This window comes from Lissotriton vulgaris, chromosome 7 (assembly GCF_964263255.1).
Source record: "Lissotriton vulgaris chromosome 7, aLisVul1.2, whole genome shotgun sequence".
NCBI classification, from domain to species: domain Eukaryota; kingdom Metazoa; phylum Chordata; class Amphibia; order Caudata; family Salamandridae; genus Lissotriton; species Lissotriton vulgaris.
In genome coordinates, this window is record NC_141695.1 from 258483581 (window position 1) to 258499048 (window position 15468).

The window sequence follows — 15468 nt, forward strand, 5'->3', positions numbered from 1 at the left end:
TTTCGCTGCTGAAGTGTCTGATTTTAGACATCAACGAAATCCTTCACACAGAAGGCATTCAGTTACGTAAATCAAAAAGGGTCCACACGTCGAGAGGGTGAGTTTGAGCGAGTCTTGTATTTCAGCCATCACCAAGCATGCTGTGAATATTAGGCAACTGCTCTGTAAGGAACGAGTGGAACCACAAGTCCCAGAATGCTTAGCGTGTGGTTGACTATCCAGCCGGGTCTGAAGTCAACCTGATGGCTTAAGGCAAGTAAACTTATCAGCTGTGTTTCTTCAGAGGGCTTTGTCTGCCTAAGAGAGGCCTTTTAAAAAGATATTATATAACTGGAGACAATCAGTCAATCTGTAATCTTATAAAGCAGGACTACACACCCGTGAGGGTCTCAAGGTGCTAAGTGGGGTGGGCGGGTCGAAGAGCCAGGTCTTGAGCTCCTTCCTGCATTGCAACAGCGATGGTGATTGCCAGAGGTGCAGAGGCAAAGAGTTCCAGGTCTTCGCATCGAGGTAGGAGAAGGATCTTCCTCCAGGCGTGGTCTTGTTGATCCGTGGGATGGTGGCCAGGGCCAGTTGGACAGAGTAGAGATGTCTTGTGGGTGTGAAGAAGGAGTGGCAGGGAAAGAGGTATGCAGGCCCTGCGTTGTGGACGGCTTTGTAGGCATGCGTGAGGAGTTAGAAGGTGATTTTTTGTTGTTGACAGGTAGCTAGTGTAGGTCTCTCAGGTGGCCGGGGATGTGGTTGCGGCATGGAATGTTCAGGATGAGTCTTGCGGAGGCATTGTGGATGTTTTGCAGTTTTTTGGGAGTTTCTGGGTGATGCCAACGTAGAGTGTGTTGCCATAGTCGAGTCTGCTGCTGACAAGCATATGGGTGACCATTTTCCTGGACTCGTGGGGATCCACTTAAAGATCTTAGGAAGCAAGCGGAGCGTGTGGAAGCAGGACGACGAAACAGCGTTGATTTGCTGGTTCATTTACATCGAGGTGTCCAGGCAATGGGGGTTTTGTAGTCTCCCCACACTTCAGGGACAACTCACATTCATTAAACTGAGGGCCCTCTTATCTCCATGAGATGCGGGGATCGCAGGACACCCTCACCACATTTTGTAGGGGGACTCCATGATTTGCCAACATGCCCTGGCACTGCCAAGTCCCTCAGACGTCCAACCCCAACCAGCCACTTCCTCTCGTCTCCCCACCCACCCACCCCTCAAAACTCAGACTCTACACAATTCCTTGGATTATGGGTCATAAAACTCAGCCGTATTTTATTACAAACATATTGAAAACTAAATCACACTTCATTTTCCATTTGCACACACAGTAACCCTTCATATTTACATCATTATTTACACCAGGTGATGCATACCTAACCATTACAGAGGCGCTAGACATCATCTTCCTGCCACTATCTTGACATGTTCCTGGATATCCCAATGTATGCCTCGAATGAGATCATGATTGGCTCCTGTGATACTTCTCCGGTCTAGGCCCAGCCTCTCCGCCCCATGACCTGTGGCGGGTCCCTCCTTAGAATACCTACCTCGGCAGTGACGGCCGCCACAAACAAAAGGTGGTGAGGCAGGTGGAGGAAACGCATGATGGTAGTAATATGTTTAAAAAAGAAGAACTTACCTGAAGTCGTCAACTGACTCCCACTTAGCGTTGCGCCTCCTCTCCTCTTCCTGGTCCCAGCAGCCCCTGGGACAGACTCCCATCCAATCCATGTGCTGCAGAACAGCGCAGGGATTGGCTTTAGAGGGCTGGAAAGACACTCAGACCAGGGAGTGTATATGATTTCTCCAGCCCAGCTGTTTTATGCAGCTGGGCTGGAGAAAACTAAGTGCCCTTGTGTGTTTTGGCTGGCCAAACACAAATGAGCACTTAGGAAATGCACATAGCACTCCTCCTCCCCCTCCCATACCTCAGCCCTGACCCTCCCTACAGCACTGGCTCAGCCAGAAACTGAAAAATAAAACGATGCTAGAACATAGTTTTATTTTTCATTTGCTGGCTCTGAGCCAGGCAGTGGGGCGACGCTCCTTCGCCTTTGAGAAGGAGCCACTGCTGTACCTCGGGCACCCCTTACACCCGTCCCTTACCCCTCAAGGCCCAGTGCTAGGCATGCATATGGCGTATGTGCAGGTGGTTGGCCATTAGGGCAAGTTGCCAGTGATCGCTCGCAATCCCCATGCCCCTGGATCCTTTCAACGAACCTCTGCCCTCACCCCTTGGGTTGGTTCGTGACCCTGCTGTCGTGCAAATGTAAGGAAAGGTAGTGCCTAATTGATCCCCAATCATGACTTTACCGGCATGGCCCCATAGCCAAAAATGTGACAATAGCACTTGACCTGAAAAATAAAACAAATAAGTTACCAAAACACACAAAATAAACCCTTAACCGTATTTGCTCTGGGGATGGCGGGTGGGACAAAAAAGCGTTGCTGGCCGGGCATGGCGGGAGCAGGAGAGGGCAGAGTCTTTGCACGTCAGCCCAAAGAGACCCGACCACCGCCTCGTGCCCCCTTTAATGGGTGGGACTTCGCAGTCCGAATGGACACGTGCAGAGGAAGCCGAACCAAAGACTTCTGGGGTCCTAGCCCCACCGGCAACCAGTTACTGCCCTCGATGTTATGGGGTGGCAGTGCACAGCACTGCCAACCCCCTCCTGAAAGGTCTGCGGCTCCCTCGAGGTGGGGGATCCTTGGCCATACGTTTTTGAGACATAGTGAATGTGGTTTATACAAGGTCTTTGAGGGGGTGGTTTGTCATTCTTTATTGTGCATTCTTTCAGTTCTGCTTGATAAAATGTGCTCTATCAGTGGGTGCGGTCCTCACACTCAGTAACTGCGAAAATTCTGTGTTCTAAGAAAGCCAGAAAGACAATGTGGGCCTTGTTCTCCGTTGTGACCCCCTAAGTAGCACACACTCTAGTGACACCATTCCTGGAACCATTTCTAGAGTGGAGGTGCTGCCTTCAAAGTTACATCACGGATCTGAAAGGAGCGGCACAAAAACAGATTATGACCTGCAAATAATGGAAAAAATACCTGCCTACCGCCATATGGGCTGAAGAACTTGAGGCCCCTTCAACAATGTCTAGAGAGGCTAGAAACCTCAGGATAACCATGGATTCAGGCCTATCTTTAGTACTACATGTTAACAGCGTCACAAAGAGTGCATTCTATACAAGGAAAACACTGCATTGCATCTTCCCATAGCTTTCCTACCAACATAAACTGCAAGCCATCCTCACATTGGTAATCCGCAAGCCTGACTATGGCAACAGCCTATACCCTGGGGCGCCTGCATTGATCAGACACAAAATACAACTCATCCAAAATGCTGCTTCCAAACTTCTTCTCCGCCTCAGGCCAAAGGAATACGTGACAGCAGTCCTGCAATCGCTCCACTGGGGCCCTATTGCTCACTCTGCAAAGAAAAGGACTGCTATACCTACAAGTTAAATTCAAGCAATACAAACAAAATAGAACACTGCGCTTCTGGCTGGCACCACCTGTCATCATAAAACCTTACCATAAGAAATCTGTAGGAAACACTACTTTCTCGGTACAAGCCTCAAAACTCTGGAACGCACCTTGAGCCAAAATTAGAAGCACCCCGGAGCATATACACTTCAGAAGACAGTTGAAAAGGTGGCTGTTTCCGAGATAAATACACCACCACGCATCCCAGCAACAGAGCTCAGAAAGAGTCACACCCTCTAGCACAACCTGCAGCTTACAACCCTCAGATTGAAAACAACCCAACCAGCAAACTGCTTTCAGTATGCAGGTACGCTAAGAAGGGGTGACCTATGGTTCACAGAGCAGTATATGGACTGCTAACCTTGATTTCCAAAGCAGCGTGCTGCCTGACGTAAAGTGCTACAACACCTCGTCAGGAGTTGTAAGCACTATATAAATACATATGAAATTACATACCTATACTGCATTGGTAACGTTAATGGCCCACGATAATACTAAGACCAAAATACTTCACAGTCAGCAGCAAATTGTAACGTATACCTCTAATATACACATAAGACATATCTGTTGCAAGGATTATTCAATACTAGCCAAAAGCACAGACATCACCTAATGAACAGGCATGCAACAACTCAAGAGATCTGTCACAAACTGCCGGACAATTCTGAGGACTTTGATCTAGTCCATCACCGCAGGTTCCAAATATCTATACATTCTGACTGCTTCTTCCCATCTCATAATGACACTCAGATTTGAGATGATAGTCAAGTCAAGAAATACTTTATTCGGTTCAATTTTCAAAACCACAAAAGTACAAAAACACACAAAATGGTCCACAGAACACCATGCAGCATAACAATTCAGTATAACAATTCAGTATAAAACGTACCCAGTTAAAAAACTAAAAAATGCTAACACACGGTGTAAAGTTTTAAGAACAGCAATATATACATCATTAAATAATAAGAAAAGGAACATGAGAAAATTAGTTTAAAATTTGATTCAAGTTACGGGGATTGTTGATAGTAAAAAATGCCCATCTTAGCAGACCACTTCACTTCTCTCTCCCTCTCTTTCTCCAGCAATGGCAACTCAGGAACACAACTATACAATAACCAGCTAAGCATACCATACTCATAAAAAATACTATAAAGGGACATGCAGAGCTTCTTAGAAGCCACCAGCAAACTGAAAACCATAAAGCTGCACGTCTGACTCACAATTCATCACGCACCACTTTACTACGTGTTGTGTTCCATAGTACGACAACTGCACTTTGGTGGTCCTTAGTCACAACATGTAAGCACTTACCACATAGGATCACAAAATAAAGACAACACCCTTCTAACGACAAACCCTTCTTGGTGTAGCTTGCTACTAATGCAGGCTAGTGCTTAAGTGACCCACATGGGTTAGTAAGCACTATATAAATGCTGCAATACATCACAATACAATATAGAACAAGTGTAGCAAATGAGACACGCCCATTCATGGCAAGGGTGTAGTTACAGTATGTAGTTGGCAATTAATTTTGGAGGACAGTGTCCCAAATATATTACAGAAGCCTGGTGAAGCTTGGTGATTTACAGACAGCACATTCCCCATTGAAATTGCCACAAAATTTGTAAAGACATACAGTTTTACTGATAACACTATATAGCGCATAAATGATATGTGTGGAGCTCCCCCCGCCGAAGCTACACAACTGCATGGAAGGTCAGTAAGAAAGGCATGTATTGAACATTTCTATGTAAATTAGTGCACTTTGGGGTCCACCATATTGGAAGCTGTGGAGCGTTTGGATGGCGGATCAGGTGAAACTTCTTATCTGCTGCCTTCAGTGTATCTTTCCAGAATGTGAGCAGTGCAGATCACAATCTATGGTTGGTGTGGTCTCTGGACTAGAATCAGTTGCTGTCCTAGGGACCAACGCCTGGAATCTCCTTCCTAGTTATCTTTGTTTTTTTCAGACAGAGGCTAACATCAGGATAGCCCTGAAAACCTGGATCTTTGGTGCTCCTGACGCCTTATGCCTCCCACTTATCTGAGTTCTGAGTCAGGTGTGTACTTATGTAGGGCCCCCATACCACCATGATGCTCCTCGGAGTGAAACCAGTGCTTTATAAATTCTTTATAACATAATATAACATAGAAGGGGTCAAAAGGGGCCATTGAAGTACAAAAGCTAAGAATTGCAATAGAGCTCATTCTTCTAGGAATATAGGGACACATGTATGAAGCATTTTTGTAGACGGAATTGGGCCATGTGCAACCGCAAAAATACTTTTACAAATGTACAAAACACAAAATGCGATTAGGTAAAACATTACAGAATTGCAATTTGTTTTAGCGATTTGGTATTTGGAAGGGGTGTGTTTAGGGTGCCTCTTCCAAGTACCAAATCTGAATGCGACATATGAATATTTTGCGACTAATTTCCGGCCACAAAACATTCATATCTACCGACTCCTTGAAGGAGGTGGTAAACCATTCACAAATGGGAAGAGGCCCCTAGGGGGCCACCCTTCCCCTTCGAGAATGGAAAACAAATATTTTTTAGGCGCAAACAGTGGTCACAAGGACCACTGCCTTCTCTTAAAAAATTAAACTGCAAAGTTTCATTTTTTTCTTTTTAAATGCATCCCATTTTCCTTTAAGGAAAACGAGCTACATTTATAAAAAAAAAAAAAAAAGATTGCATTATTAAAAAGCAATCACAGACATGATGGTCTGCTGACCTCAGCAGGCCACCATCCTTGTGATGGCTGTGATTTCTATCTTTAATGAAGTTCAAAAGAATTTCATATATTAGGAATACCAATTTCCTAATTGCTATTTGGAGAGAATCGCAATTGGGAAATCGGTATTCCTAATATTAGTACATCTAGCCCCTGAAGGGGTGAAGTAAAGTGGCCATTGCATGGAAACTTCTAAGGCAAGATCTTGTTTGCTGTAGGAAGGAAAAAATATTGTTAAAAAAAGTACCGAAAATATTTCTGAATCAGTAATACAGCGATCAGGAAAGGTTCTATGTTTCGTCTATACTTTTGGATCCACTGTTTAACTCCTTGTCATACTTTATGGAGGAAAGACAGGAATTGTTCTGGGGCAATTGTTATCAGAGAGAGTACCAGACATCTGAGACAGAAAGGCTTTTTTTGGCAGGAACATGTTATGGCTGTGTCAAAGTTCTTGTGATACAGGGCCAATTGCTGCATGGACATGGTTTTGTCTCTGATGCTTCCTAATGTTCCCAAAATGTAGCTTATAATGCTCTGGTGTAGTACTAGTGTTCTTTGGTAATGATTGTGGTCCATACTCATTGTGCACACGTGCACTCGTGTAAAGAAAGGCTTCTCAATGCTTGCACATACACTTAAAGTGAGGAAAAGGATTCACAGTGTACACACACCCGCTCACTGAAGACCTGTCTTGTGCACACCATACATTCGTAGTGGAGAAAGGGCTCTTGTGCACCTGTACCCTCAAAGTGAGGATGCATAGTACACTGCAAACGAAGAAGGACTCACCACTGTGCTCATTTACACTAAGAGCGAGGAAGGGTGTTTCGCTGTCCACACTAAGAGTGAAGCAAGGTTTCAGAATGTGCTAATGTATGCTAGCAGCAGGGTAGGGTTGGCATATTGGGCAGTCTGGCAGGGCCAGAAGGGCTGGTCTGGCAGGTCAGCATGTGCAGTTTTTTGATTGTTTGTGATCCTTTTTTATGGTTCGGTGTGCCGTGTTTTACTGTTGATTCACCTTATATCACCACAAACAGTGAGGAAAGACTCCTTAATATGCACACTTACAATAAGAGTGAAGAAAGACTTCAGTCTGCACATGTACACCCGTAGTGGGGAACATGTTTCTCAACATGCACAAGTGCAGGTAGACACAGAGTGAGGAAAGGTGTATCACTAAACAAACTTACACTTAGAGTGCTCATTGTGCAAACGTGCACTCAGACCGAAAAAAGGCTTCTCATTCTGCACACGTACCCTCTGAGCATGGAAAGGCTTGTCATCGTCGACACATACAATCAGTAAGGTATATTCTCAGTCCCAAGGCCGGTTCTAGGGTTTGTGGGGCCCAGGGCAGAATAGGAACATGCGAGGCCCCTCTAAGATGTAATATCCCAGGAAACTACATCAATTGAACGTTCATTTCCTGGCACTGTTGAAGCAGCTTTGCAACAAACTACTTACCTAGTGTGGATATCACTAAAAATGCTAAAAATATAAATAATAATCCTAATAAAATAAGTATGCATATTTTAAGGCTGTATTATGTGGCTGAAAAAGCTGGGCCTACATCTCTCCAAAACTGGTATGATTGCTACGATGTTCACTAATTGTTTCCAGATTAGAGTATGATTAAAATTTCAAATCAGATTGTCCCAGAACTATACAGCGAGACTTCAGTTGGAAAAGAAGGGGGGGGGGGGGCGGGGAGTCACTGAAGGCAAGGCGTTTGGTTTTCGGCAACCATGGGGGATCAACACAAAATATACATGCTAGAGGGGGTGAGTGACCTGCAAGAGCTGCAGCCAACAACAGAAGGCACAGATTCCAAAACATAAGAAGAGGCAGACAGAAGCAACAAAGCTTGGAACATGTTCAGCACATTTCGATGAGATTGCTGGTTTTGCGCGCACAGTCAGATTAACTCTGTGCACCAACCATGAGGCTGCAGCAGCCTTTTGGGTTGTGCACCAGCGGCCAAGCCATCCCAGGCAAGGTGTCCAGTTTATGCCCTGTAATAAAAAGAAAATCATCTCCCCAAGTGGCGGCCACAGGTCTGTCATTCTACTTTGGATTCTCTGCCTCTCCTGCCTTAATCTAACCCCTTCATTGGGTCTCGCAGGGTGGACTACTGTCGGTTATCACTTTGCTGAACACTTTGCACACAATGAGGTATCTAAGATGTTTGTTGGGTATCGGGGGTCAATTAGTCACAGAACAGATTTTTAGCATTGTCATTCCATAACCACCTACCCTAACTCAGTCTCTTACAAAAAAATAAAAAGTGAGGCTGGCTGAATAAGGCGCTAATCTGGTATGATTACTAGGAAATACCGTGTTTGAGTTCCAATATCCTTATCACCTCCTAGAGTAAGCTTTGACTACTTGCATTTGCCACCTTTAGAGAGACAAGTTTTTAAAAAGAATGACTCTTATCCAAAAGAAATTAAACAGTCAGTTCTAAAACAACAATCATGAACAGCAATATTCTCAACAGATGATACCAATTAATCATCAATTGGCCCTGACTCAAAGGAAATGCCTCACAAAATACTTCTGCTTTTTTCCTCTTCCAGAAAAATATTGTGATACATTTGAGAAAAGGGTAGCATAGAGATGTCAGAAGATGCTGTGAAGTTCTGAGCCTGCTGTAGGTTTTTTGAGGAGAGAAACAACACCATATTTTTAGTTTTTACATTGATAGGACCTTATGAAGAGGCAAGCAAGATATTGCAACAGGAGTTGAGGGCAGGAGCTAGGATATCTAGATCTCTGGACAGAACATGTGCTGGAATAGGTTCCACTAGAAGAGAGATTTTTAACAGAAAGGGAAAGAGGAGTAATAGAGTACACTAAGAGAGGGTGGACATTCAGCAAATACATTGAGGACGGTTTTAAATCACAACCCTTTGTGAAGCATGACACATGCATCTCAAAACTAAAACAATGTATTTACATTTTTCACATACAAAATAAAAAGATAGGAAATTGCAACCATTGGCAGAGGGTTCAATGGGCTTAGCAGCACACATTGGATCCATGACATTTTTACGTTTTCTCCAGACACAATTTTGTTTTTGCTGATTCTGCCCACTTTCATCCACTCTCACCACCATGCTTTACTTTTCACCTCATCTCTGCTCAACCTATTACCTACTCTGACTGGTTCAGTTCCCTATTATCTCCACTCAACACTAAGAGTGCTTCTATGGGAGGCAGAATTAGCTTTTTGCACTTTTTCTTTTGGTCATAACCTGACTGATGACAGTTGAAGTTCACAAGGACCATATTAACTCGAAAATCTTTGGTAGGTTGGCTACCGGTTGCTACTGATGTATGTCTGCTACGCGAAAACTGCAACTGCAACAGTTTTCAGATATTTATGAACAATTAAAGGTAAGGACTCAAACTGTATGACCAACCCACAAGGCATCAACTTGCAATACGTAAGCTCTTGTCCTTGCCATTGACAAGTGATGTTAATGTGCGCAGGTTAAAAACCATAACATGTACATGTTCTTCCAGAATGAAATTTGCAGTGATATGAAAAGACAGCACTTCAAGGCAAAATGACAATTGCTACATATTTATGTCTGCCTGGAAGCCATCCAGATCCTGCTCTGCAGACCATGCTGGCTTCCTCACTGGTGATGCTTAATTGTTTCATTCATTTTATGTGCACTGGATCTGCCTTGGGTTGTTCCTCAGTGCTGCACCACATCTTGATATAAATGAGCTCTATATATAATAAAATGTTTTTTGAGCGAAGTGTGAGTACTGAGATTAGTGTGTGCCTTTGAGTGAAGTGTGTGTCTTTTGAGTGGCCTTTTTTTGTCAGAGTGGAGCGTGGGCATGTACTGAGCAAAGTGAGAGTGTGTTTCTTTTTAATCAACTGTGTGTGCTTAGCGATTCCCTGATTGGAAAGCCCCAGTCGGTCAGCCTGGCACCATACTCCTCGGATGGTCATGACCGCATCTGCTCATCCCTGTGCCCAACTCTCTTCAGCGCATACCTGATCCCTCTGCCAGCATAATCCACTCTATACAGATATCAACATCTTCTCCTATGCCGATGGCACGTAATTCACTCTCTTCCTCACAGACACCCAGATTAAGTTCAATGACTGAAATTGCCAACAGGATGAAGAACAATTGTCTAAAGCTGAACACCGGCAAGACGGAAATTGTGATCTTCAGGAAGACCACATTACTGTGGGACTCCACCTGTTGGCCAACAATTTTAGGACCAACACCCACCCACACCAAGAACATTGAGCAAACTCGACATGACCGCTCAAGTCAATGACAGGACTGCCTTATACCCAAGTACCCTGAAGATGCTGAGGAAGATTTTCAAATGGCTCTCAATCAGCACCTGGAAAACCCATCGCGCATGCCCCGTTCACAAGCAAGGTGGACTATGGGAACACCCTCTGTGCCTGGATCAACAAAAAACTCACAAGAAAACTGCAGACAATTCAGAACTCGGTGGGCAGAATCACTCTCAACCTCCCGCGCCACACTCACATCACACCACACCACACCTGAAGGAGCTCCATTTGCTTCACGTTCACAAATGAGAAAAATTCAAACTCCTCACCCACAATTTCAAGTCACTACATAACACCGGCACAGCATACCTCAACAATCTCACCTGCTTTCACAAACCTTCCAGACACCGCACACATCGAATTCCTACTTGCACAACTCCCTCGCATATGGAAAATCAGATCTGGTGGTCAAGCATTCTCCTACATCACTCTTAAAGCATGGAAGGACCTGCCACTACACAGGAGAACCTCCACCTCACTTCTTGAATTCTGCAAGAAGCTGAAGACCTGGCTCTTCGAGTGAGTAGTCTCATAAGGCCATAGCTGTGCCTTGACTCACACCTGCTCAACACCAGGATACCCTCCCAGGTAATAGTGCGCTCTACAAATCTGCATAACATAACTGTGAGTGTGTGTGTAGAGCCAAATGTATGCTTGTGCTGAACCACGCATGTGTCTATCTGTTGTGAAAAATATGTGTGCATCTCCTTAGGGAAGACTTTGTGTTATCTATTGAGGGAAACATTTTAATTGAGAGAAGCATGTAAGTGTGAGTTTGTCGGGTAAAGTTCATGTAGTGAGCAGATTGTATGCGTGTTGAGCTGTGTCTGTGTGTATGTACCCAACAATATAATTAGAAAAAGAATCCATTTTTGGTTCCTAAGAGCAGCAGCTCTGGCAAATGCTATCCACATCGAATTAGAGTAACGCATTTTAAAAGATTTCACCCACATCACCGCAGTGCTGGAGATTAATCATGCAATTCAGGTGAGTTCATCCAACAGTGCGCTCTTTAAGGATTCACAAAAATCTTTGCAATAAAAAAAGACAATGCAAATCCTCCTGGCAGGGGCGTATCTTAGTAGGACTGGAGGCATGTGAGGTTGAGATTTTCCAATAATCACTGTTGTATACATCATATGACAAGAAGGGAACGTGGGGCAGTGGAAATGGAGAGGAGTGTGGATTGTTTGTGGTACCAAGTAGGAGGAAACACTAGAGCCTGTAAAAATAACCAGCATCCTTGCTGGAATTGGAAAAAATACTCTGTGGACCCATTAATTGGGAGTCAGTAGGAGGAAACGGAAAGAAGGTGACACCATGAGGGGCAGAGTCATGAAAAGCAAAGTCTGACAGTAATCTTGTACATTTATTTATTTTAAACTCTTCTGCAAAGAAATTGGCCACAAAGATGAATCTGTACTAGCTTACATAATTGGGCACAGAGAGGCTACCTATTAAAATATCAAATGGGTTTAAGGTATCAGCTGTAGAGATCTTTGTGTGCCCAGCAATTTTCAGAGGATAATATTAAAGATAAGGTAACATTGGTGGTTAATGCCCTTGCTGTAGAGATCTGTGTTTTGTTTAGTCACAATTTTGCCTCAAAGTAACAGAGTTAATGTGCCTGCTGCAAAACACATACTGGAACATGGAGATCACAGATTTGTATTTTAGAATTAAATCAGTTTTTATTGGCAGAACGCTTAATTATACCCATTCTCAGCAAGCCACATACACCCTAATGGGCCATCCGCGACAGCGTTACCAAAAGAGACAGTGCAAGCAACAATTTGAATGCGGAATACTAAATAGGGGTTACACAACAAGCTGCCTACAACCCATCATGGGCCGGCTGCGTCAACAAAAGAGCAGAGGGAACTGATCAATAGCCCATGTACGTTCAATATCAGTCATTAGACATTATTTGCTACCCTGAAAAGCTGCCCTCATATAAGATTAGCTGCTGAGCCGTCCAACTTGCCATTTCCAAAACTTAAAGCAACAGAAGATACCCCAGAGATAAAACAAAGATCAGAAACCCCCTCCCCACCCTCACCCCACCCCAACCCCATCCAAGCGAGCCAAATTCCTAGGATTATTGCACAAAGGGAAAGAAGCAGAGCTATAGTGACCGTGAGATGGGACCAGTGACTTCCTCCTCCTCCTCCTCCTGAGAGTCTGGGATCAATCTCAAAATGCGTAGATATTTGGGGCAATTCAATTCACACGAGAGGATAGACATAAATGGGGCCCAAATCTTAGTGTAATCTGATTTATCTCCCAAGGTTGCCATCGAAAATCTTTCCATGCCAAGTAGAGACCAAAACTATTGAAGTCCCTGAAGTGGTCAGGGATTTCATCAGAGTTCCAGCAGGACAATAGCACTCGACGGGCAGCGTTAAGTGCCAAGGCCATATGCCTGCCCTTTATTGAGCGAAGCGGGAGTGTTAATGCAGTGTTAAGGTAGGCCTAGCAGTGTATAGGCAGGGAATCTGTGGATGGCAGTGTCAAGGGCCTGATCAACCTCATCTGCTCTCAGTATCTAGTGAGCTTTGGGCAATGCCATAGGAGGTGGAGTCGTGTGCCAGGGAGGCCACAGCCCCGCCAACACAGGCCAACACTCTGAAAGTCCCATTTCTGTATCCAGGAGGGAGTGTAATACCTGTAGGAAATGATTTTATAAGACGTCTCAGTATGTCCCATGGAGTGTGCTGTGTGGTGAGCTCTATAAAAAATGTCATTCCATTTCTTATCAGACAATGATTGGCCCAGCTCCTCCTCCCGCCGATCCTGGCCTGAAGATCTGCCTTTGTGCAAGTTCATAGATAAGAATGAATACATTTCAGAGATGAGTTTTTATAATTGTTCTTGAGGAACATCCATTTTTTGAATGGCGACCTGGGTCTACTTGCATGGGGACATATGGATGCGCCATGCAACCAATGCAGCATTTGCAAGTGGAGAAATCGGTCCAGCTCAGACAAACCATAATCTTCCTTAAGTTGGGTGAATGGAATACGGTCACTGTGATCAAAAAGACACCCCAGCCGTTTACATCCACCTTTTACCCAGCGTTTGTTGGCACCCATAGCCATACCCGGGGGAAAGTCCGGGTTCGAGAATAAGGGGGTCAAGGATGAGGGGAACTTGGTGCGGCCCGCAGAAGTTGCTACCCTGTCCCAAACCTGGAGTGTCAGGCTTGTTACAGGGGAAGAGTAGAGCCCCCATGCTCTGAAGGGCCGAGGTAGCTGCACTTCCCTCGACATACGTCGCCCCGCAACCGTCTGGTCCATGAAGACCCAGTGTTTCTCCGTGAGTGCAGCACCGCAGCTTGATAGTAGCAAGTCACGTTGGGTATTGCAATGCTGCTGTCCTGTTTTGGACTTTGCAAGAGTTTTTTCTGCAGCTTAGGTTTTACAGTCTCCCAAATTAAGCAATCGATCTCCTGTTGGAGTTTAAAGAGTAGTCCCGGGGCAGTTGCAACAGAAGAGTCTGAAAGATATATAGGGCTCTGGGAAGGATGTTCATCTATGCTGCAGCAAGTCTGCCAAACCAAGACAATGGGAGCCATTGCCAAGGTGTCAGACGAGCAACATGGAATAGTTAGCTTCGGCGGTCTTCACCAAACTCCTACTGAGAACCAAACCAAGGTATGGTAGTTCCTCTGTGACCCAATCAAAATCAAACTGAGCTCGCAGAGAACCTTCTGTGTGTGAGGTGGAAGTCAAATTCAATATTTGTGATTTTGGCATATTGATACGGAATACCGAGATCTGCCCAAAAGTGTAGATGTCTGCCGCAATAGCCGGTAGAGAGGTCACAGGATGGGTAATGGAAAAAAGAACATTGTCAGCATAAAGAATGATGAAGTGCTGATCTACCCCAAAGGGAATGCCGTGGGGGTTGTCACAGAGTGGCTGTGCGAAGGGCTCCATGTAAAGAGTAAAAAGAAGTGGTAATAGAGGACATCCCTGCATCATACCCTGTCCGATTGGGAAACCGCTAGATCTGGTCCCATTTACTCTGACCGACGTACTGGGGAATTGTAAATGCTCACACTCCAATTTCGAAAGCGTGAGCCCAAACCAAATCATTCAAGAGTTGCGAACATGTAGGGGCAATGTACCTGTCAAAAGGCTTTCTTCGCATCCAACGCCAGCAACAAGGCCTCTCTGTGGGAACGCTGAACTTTATCTATCAGATGACTAAGGCGTTTGGTATTGTCCCCACACTGCTGACCGCGGACAAACCCAGCCTGGTCCGGATATACAAGACCGGGTATCAGGGGGTTAAGACGCTGGGCTAATATGCTAGCAAACAATTTCATATCTATGTTCAACAATGAGATTGGTCGGTATGAGCTTAGTGTCTTTGCCAGGCTTTGGAATCACTGTGATCGAGGCTTGAAGCATTGTTTCTGTGAGTGTGCCCGGATCGGTAAAGGTATTAAACAAGCATGTGAGTATGGGAGCTAAGTCAGGACAAATGGTCTTTTAGAAGGCAGCACTGAACCTATCCGGGCCAGGTGCTTTCAGGGGTATCAGACGAGCAATCGCTGAGATCACTTCCTCAGTGCATATGGGCACATCAAGAACTGCGGCTTCGGGGGAGGAGCTACGTCAGCAAACAAGATGGCTGCTTAGGCTCCCGGCTCCGAAGACCTCCGTATCCCACCACAATATCCTGTACAATATCCTGATTTTACGCCTAGCCTCTGTGTGCATGAACTTTTCCGCACTCCGATGGTGAAATCCGGAAACTTTTATCGGCTGGTTTGATGAAGTTCCATCGAGTTGAAGATTGTGGCCTACTCCAGTGGTGAAGCCGGGGCCTCGAGTATTTTCACAGCCGGGCTGCAGTGCAACAACATCGGCCGGGAGACCCAGGCTGGGTCCGGTCAATCGG

The 15468-nt window shown here is 45.0% G+C and overlaps 1 protein-coding gene across 1 annotated transcript in view; it reads right to left on the minus strand.

The window, feature by feature from the left end:
- Window positions 1-15468, minus strand: part of GRAMD1A (GRAM domain containing 1A) — a 633794-nt gene that overhangs the window by 300311 nt on the left and 318015 nt on the right. The gene's annotated exons all lie outside the window — the stretch shown is intronic.